The following is an 8013-nucleotide window of genomic DNA, read 5'->3' on the forward strand; positions in this document are numbered from 1 at the left end:
GTTTATTTGGAATCTTTTGTTATGTAACAAAACATCTTGTGTTGACAATTGTATGACAGCCTTATGGAAAACTAGGTGATTGAGTTGATCGTTTACTGCCTAGTTTATCTCCTTTAAAATGAAGCTCTTTACTTGGGTAAAACAGTTGCTAGAGCAGTAATTTTGATTTACCTGTACACCAGTCTTCTCAGCCTCCCCCTTTGCACCTTGTCTCTCATTCTACTGAGAGTGGTCTGTTATTGCAGATGACACTTCGGTATAGGTCCACCTTTATTGCTAGTCCCATAAATTTTATTTGCAGCTATGTACATATTTTTGGAATCCACACATAATCTATTATACTTCATGTTTCTTCCGCAGTTTTCCTTGTATCTCCAGTAGGTTTACTTATAAGACATTGTTTTTACCATTTACCTCTCTTTAATTAAAGAATTTGTGTTTCTGCATCTTGATGATACACTTTCTCTGGTGACAAAGGAACATTCTATTAAACAGTTTCAGTAGACAAGGCAAATATAAATACAATGAAAACATGATCCAAAAGAATACACAGAGATATCAATAGCCATATACCTATACAGCTTATATCTGTAGTTTCTATTTTTTATAAATTGAAGTACACTTACAGCAGTGTCATATTCACTTGTAACTCTCGGTTTAGATCAGCCTTCTTGCTGAAATACTGTGAAATAAGTGGAATATGTTGCTCCTTCTTTATATTCATGTCCTTTTTAGTTTTAGAAAATGTCACATTTACATTCACATCAGAGATAAGTGTGTGATGCTCCATTTTTTCAACATAATAATTAAATACCATATAATCACCTTGGTGACACTATTGCACAGAAACATTCCCCTTCAGCATTATCATGGTCAGAAACAGTAACGGTGCTATGTTTGTCAACTTCCACAGATGGAGGCTTTAATTAAAGTACTTATCTATTACACCAAATAAATCTTCCAAATAAATAGATATTGACTCATCAGTGTTTTCTGAAAGTATAAGAATTTTTCATGCCTACATTTACAAAGCTTTTATTTTTCCCATTATCTGTAAATGGGTCTTGCATTTAAATGAGGTAATTCTCTAGGGAGGGACAAAGGAACTTAACAAACTTTGTTTTCTTTTATGCTCCATTAAGTCAGTGTTTTCCTTCCCTCCTCCCTCTCTCCTTTAAAAAGCAAGTAAATGTTTATTTTGGAGCAAAATGAAGGCAGCCCCTCTACCACACTTTTTTTACTTCTTTTTCTCTGGTGCATAGGGTCAGGGGCTGCAAAGTTGCCTTTTGGTTTTTGGTCTGGGGTCGTAAAATACTCATTTGGTAGACCTTTGCCTCATCAAGTAGGCATAAAACAGCTAAGAAAAACAAACCATTTAAGACTGTGCTGTCTGGACTCTGTACATAAGTATTTTGTGCTTTCAGCTGTTGACCATGAAATGTCTGCTCATGTGTAAAAAATAAGGGTGCAGAAGAATTAACTCCACTTTTTCCCAAACCTTTTTAAAATGAGGATACTTTAGTGAGTTCACTCAAACTGAGGAAGCTTTTTGGCTTTTTTGTGGAAAGGCTGGCAGTAATTCAAAAACGTCCCTGAAATTTCAAAAACCAGCTAGATAAAAATTTAAACATTATGGAGTCTAAAACCTTATTGAAGTCTAAGAATTATCTTGCATATTAAGTTTAAATCTAGTTAGTGTGGGTCTAGATAATTTTTGTTTTACATTCTGTTCCCTGTATGTTCAATAGATCTGCAACCCCCTTGATTAACCTTAGCAAACCTTTTTAGAAACAAGACACTGAAGCTCCATTAAAAAAACCCTCAAATTTGCAGTTGCAGGTTTAAATCTGTGTAGTGTATATCAATTTCTTTAAAATAATTCTGAAGGCATGAGTAGTGTCTGAAATTTAATTTGTGTTGGTTTCCAACATTTCAGTGTAGCATTTCATTCTCAGCACTTGTTTGTTATTTTGAAAAAATTTTCCAAAGTTTTTACAAACTTAGCTTTTCAGGCTTATATTTTCCATTCTTATTCTTTGTGTTAAAAACCAAACCAAACCAAAACAAAAAAACCCAACAGCCTAGCAGGTGCTAGAAAAAATGGATGAGTAAAGCAGAGGCAAGTTCCCAAACTAATCATAATTGTGGTCTCCTGAGTTTAGTGTAGGCCACTGGGTAGTACCTCTAGCTGGTTGAGCATTTAGCAGAAAGACTAACACAAGAACCCTCCTACTCAAGTTCAAACCCTCTGCACTTTGTTTAAAGATAATTTAAAACTGTATTTGAAAAAAAAAGTTATGTTTTCTTAATTTGTAATTTCCTGTTTCAGGATGAATATTCTGCATGGCTGCTGCAGCTAAATAGCTTGGATATTTAGCCTGTTGCCTTTGCTTAGTGACATTGCAGTAAAGACTTGCAAATATCCATATGGCTATAAAAAATTGTCAGTCCCATATTCAGAAGAAGTTTGTTCCTTTTTCTTTCTCTATTCAAAGGATTGGATTTTACCAGAAGACCAACCAAGCTACAGTTATAAACTGTAGCTTCTGATATGTACTTCATATTTCATCTTACAGTGTCTCTTTAAATTTTGTACATTTTTTTTACGAGAAGTGAGCTTAATGACCATTTGCTAGTAAGTTTAATAATTATATTTCATGTGTTTGGTGTTTTTCTTTTCAATATGAAGATGTCATGGTTTTACATAGAAAGTGCAATATATTTGCTTTTATTCATGCATGACTTCTTTTGTCTTCTTAAATGTAATTACTGGAAGAATTGTCAGTGGCATAAGACTGAGACTGTAGGTTACTGCTCAGATCTATAATGCTTTTTGAAATTTTTTTAATAATATGAACTTAATGCATAAGTTTAAACTTCACAGGTGTTACAAACACATGTGCTCTTACTACGTATAAACTTGGGTTTTATATAACTCTGATAGAGGAGTTCCCCACAAAAATCCACAATTTCAATACATACCTAATATTTCTCAATTAATTCTGAAATGCATTTTCTGTTTAAATGAAGTCTTGAGAATCCTGCTTTGATGCATTAATTTCTTTCAGTGCCTGATTTTGAGAGTCATGTAAGGATGATGATTTATAATGATGTTCATTTAATGTGATTAATTTCTTAGTAGTCTCAGAGCACTTTATAGTTGGAGAATTATACTTCAAATTAATTTAAAAATTAAACAGTAAAGTAGTGAAAATCATCTGCTATTCATCAAGTATAAAAAGTTCTCATCTAAGAAATAATTTATAACTGTCTGAGAAAGGATCCCTAAAACACTCAGTAAATATGCATTACTGTCCTGTCATTGCATCAGCTTATAATAACAAGAATCTTGAACTTTGAAGCTGACACCATTTCCACTGCAACAGATGAGGGCATTGTGGCAATGTCATGTCCATGGGGGCATAGATGGTCATAGCCTCTTCTTTATTCACACAGGTTAGGCACCAAAGTGAGTTGTGGTTCCTTGTGGAAGGACTAGAGGAACTGTAAGTCACCTCCATGTTCTCTCTGAGGCAAGTGATGACATACCACCACTGCTTTATATACAAGGAGATTAAATAGAAGAAACAAAACACGTCAAGAAGCATTGCAGGAATGAATTGAAAAAAAAAATCCTGACAGCAAGTAAGAGAGTAGTGAGGAAGAGTTTAGGCATTGTCCATAAAAGAATATGGAAAATTGGCAGGCTTTACAGTGGCAAAATTAAATTTGTACTGCTTTCCACTCTGTTAACCTTATACAACCAACACAGCTGTGAGGGCGCAATCCAGCTCTCCTCCCTTTCTTCACTAACAAAACAGTTTGGCAATTTCCATTTAGGTCTGTGTGTGCGTTCCTTCTGACGACATTGCAGTTGCACAGCTATTACTAATGACATAATCTGAATACTGTGGTTCTATTTACATGTTATTAACCATCTAATTTGTCTTGCAGAATTGTTATTACTGCTGATTATGTACTTCGGTTCCTTGAGTATGGGTCCATTAACATAGTTATCAAATTGTCCTTTGATTCCAGCTGACCTCAGAAAACTTCATTGACTTCACTATGTTAAGGGTACTTAGATTTAATTTTTAATGGGCTGTGGGAGCTACAGCTTTACCATGTCTCATACATAATATCTGGCAGAAATCTGAAACCTGGAGAAAAGAAACTATCAGTACTTAATCTTTCAAAGACAGCTTGGAAAACAAGATTTAACAGCATTCTGAAACCTCAAACCCAAGAAAGTTCCCTAGAATCAACTTCGTTTGTTCAAATCTTGAAATTTTCAGTGGTTAGTGTTTCTGTATGCTTAGAGCTGGCAACACAAGAAACTCCAGGTAGCCAGTTCTCTTACCCAATCCTTAAGCCATTTAAGTCCATGTGGTCAAAAGAATGAATCTGGTGTCAGGAAACTATGCTGAGTGTTGTAGGAATCCTCAGCAGGTACAGAGATCTGAGGCAAGGCAGGAAAGTTTCTTGAGGAGTTATCAGGGATAACGTTTTGACAGCAGATTTAACTGTAGTAATTGAATAATGGAGTGAGAGATTTTGACCAGAAAACAATGCTATTTGCAACAGACGTACAGTAGCAGCAAAATATACAAATGGGAAAGCATGGTTATGTGAACCCTTGCTACAAAATACATTACACATTCTGAAAGGAAAAGAGTATAATCTTTTGTACTTGGTCAGCACCTAATTTTATAATCTCATTAATTTTCATGTAACTGGAATATGACTTCACTTCTCCTATTAAAAAAAGTCAACAATAACCACCTACAACAGGTCCAGTTTTGGTAGTGACGTGAAAGATGGTACTGGAGGAAATCTTTCCATAGGCTTATGGTATGGAGAACAGTATGTAAGCTGTGACCCCTGTTAAGAAGCAAATTATTTGTGTCAGAGTAAAACTGACTCATGTCAGCTCTTGAATTAGTGTGACTTGGACAAGGCTTATACTGATAGATCGTAACTCAACACTTTGCTATTTGTAACCTTGCTATTGAGATTGCAAAGCCACTGAAAACAAGGGCATGCAATAAAGGTGGTGAGAGCACTCAGGTAGGAACTTAGGGCTGTATAGTCTCCTAATGTACCACATGCTTGACACCAGGATAACGGGGTCTGGGACTGCACCTTGTTTCTTGTCTGAGACCACTCACAGCAGTGGGTTAACTGTTGATGCTTCTGTGTTTCTTCATACTGCGATTGACCCATATGTAATGAGAGCTTGACACAATCAGAATAACTGCTCTCTTCCACAAGAACTGACACCCCTGTGAAAGGTCCAGTGTGTTTTTTAGCACAGATATTGCAGCAGCATCAAAGCATAAAGGGGTGTTTAAGAGGCCAGAGGAATTTAAATAGTACAATTTGAAGGAGGTCTGTGCAGCGCTATGTTAGCACAGTAGCTTGCCATGTCAAGTGGCTTTTATTTAGCTAACTGCTCAATTTGTTGGTCTTGAAATTGTCTGTAGAGGAGTCTTTACCAAGTGAAATAAAATGCAGTGGTGTAAGAGAGCAATATCTGCTCTAGAAAGAATCAGAAATGTAGCAAAACCTCCTGTTACTTCTGAGAGTGGGATGGAACAGATCCTGAAACGTTTGCTGGATTAGATTGCATCCAGGGAATTCTATTTCATTTCTTTTGCAATGAGTAAATGATGCTGAACTCCACTGTCAACTTGTTTCTTAGCATTCACATGCTGAAGGATATCAAAGGATAACCCTAAAAAAAGGAAATAATTCAAACACTTGCACACGTAGTTTCAAAGTGGAATATAGAGATTAACTTTATTGACTCACATTAATGCTAAAAAGAGCTGCATGGTTAAATCCTCAAGTATTACTGTTATTCTACCACTCACCCACGGGGGTTTCCTGGAGCTTATCACCTGTATTCTTCTGTGAATGTAGTTTAGCGAGTGGTCACAGATTAAAGACATGGGATCTAGAAAATTGTTTATGTTTCCTACTGCCAAAATATCACGGCTGGAGGGGAGAGGACAGAAAGAAGATTTAGGTTGTGTTTCAAATTCTCATGAACTGCAAGTGGACTTGAACACAAAAGTATCTAACCCCCCTTGCAAAATAACACACTACTGTCTTCTTCTGAGCTATGTATGAGGTAACTCATTCCTGGCTAAGTTTCTGTGGCAAAAGCTGTTTTTAGACTTTTTTTGTGCTTTCTCATTTTCCAATTATACTTAATTGACATTATATTGGATAATGGAAAAAGTTAAATCTGATCTTTCATCCTTGTGGTAATGTGTTCCTGTTTAATTATTGTCATTAGTTTGGGATTTTAATTTGCATTTTAATAAGTTTAATTAAGCAATCAGTGAATATTTATTTTCAGAACAATCAGTTTGTGATTTTGAAAAAAGTACTGGGGAAAAAAAATAGATTCCATCCAGCAGTCCAGGTGAAAATATATGCTTCTGTTGTGCAATGAATTTTAAAAGAAACGCAGTATCATTCCATATAAATCTGAACATGAAGATCTAAAAATAGTTTGTAGGAAAGAAATATAAATCAAAGAAAATTAATCAAAGCTTTTTGAAGTACAGTCCTCACAGCATACAGAAAGATAAGACACTGAGTTTAGGTTGACTAATTGAAAATATTTGACTATAAGACATAATCAAATGAGATTACTACCTCATAAGCAGCAGATTTTTTGTGTTGGAAAAAAAGCTGTCTTGAACCACGTTCCTCAGATTTCTTCATATACGTAACCATGTGAAATAGTGTAAGATTGTCTTGCAATTAATAACTTTTCCACGAGATGGCACAAGAAATCAATATTTCTCTATCCATACCCGGAGTCTTAATTCCTGTATTTTGATTCTGACAGACAGGTATGCCCTAATAGCCTACTAAGCAATTACAATATAATGTTCCCAGCTGAGAGCTTGGAATTTGTTATTGTATATTAATAACTGAGAGATAAGCATGTGGCAAGGGGAGCACTTCTTATTTGTTGACTAGGGAACACAGAATAGTATTGCTGTAGCTGAATTGTTTTAACTAATATACATAAATATTCATGGAACTTACATGAATTAAAACACAAAGGCATCTGTTACACCATGAGGGACTTAGTGCTACAATGGGCACTTAATGCTCAATTAGAAAATGACATCTGAAAAAGCCCTCTCAAACCAATCCCTCTTCATGTGGCTAAGATACTAAAATTTGTAATAAAGCCCTGGTGGAGTCTGTTGAAATATTAAGCATAATGAGTTTATGAGGGAACAACAAAAAAAAAAAATTACGGGATAGGTAGAGGCAGTTTCCATCCAAATTCTTGGCAAGTTCCACTGAAAGATACTTTCTTAACTGGCTACAGTGAAATGTCTCAGTTTTCCCTGGTCAGATGAGAACGGTTTGAAGGAATAGTAAAGATTATGATAAGAGTACAGTTTTTAACCGGCAAACTGCAAGCATGGCCTAAATGGCATCTGTGAGAAATAACAGTGTGTTGTGACCAAGCTTTGCCCAATCTTTCTGCAGTGGACAGTCTGAGGCTTCTCTTTAGAGATATATAATCATAGGGCTATTTGCAGACATCGGTACCTGGCAAGTTGGTTCTGATGCCTTGAGAGGCCTCCCAGAAACAGAGACTGGACAGGAGTAAGAGAATAAAAGTAGGCACTTATTTGAAAGGCCTTCAAAGGTACCCCCTGGGGACCCTGAAGCTATTCTCGAAAATGGACCCCAAGATGGACCCCAGGTCACGAGTTCTTCACTCTTTTATAGGTTTGGTTCATTTGCATAGCAGGGTTAATTTTCCAATTAAAGCTTCAGTTTTCCCCTCAGCTTACCCAACCTTAGCTGCTCTTTGGTTTATACTTTTGGCCTAGGACAGTCTTGGTGTCCTTGGAAAGCAGGGCCAGAGAGACTTTGTTATGTCTACCTAGTATGAGAGAGTAGAAATTTACAGGCTACAAAAAACTTCAGAGTCACACACCAAGCAGTACAGAATTTGAAAAATATAAAAGCTAA

Source organism: Corvus cornix, chromosome Z, assembly GCF_000738735.6.
Source record: "Corvus cornix cornix isolate S_Up_H32 chromosome Z, ASM73873v5, whole genome shotgun sequence".
Classification (NCBI taxonomy): domain Eukaryota; kingdom Metazoa; phylum Chordata; class Aves; order Passeriformes; family Corvidae; genus Corvus; species Corvus cornix.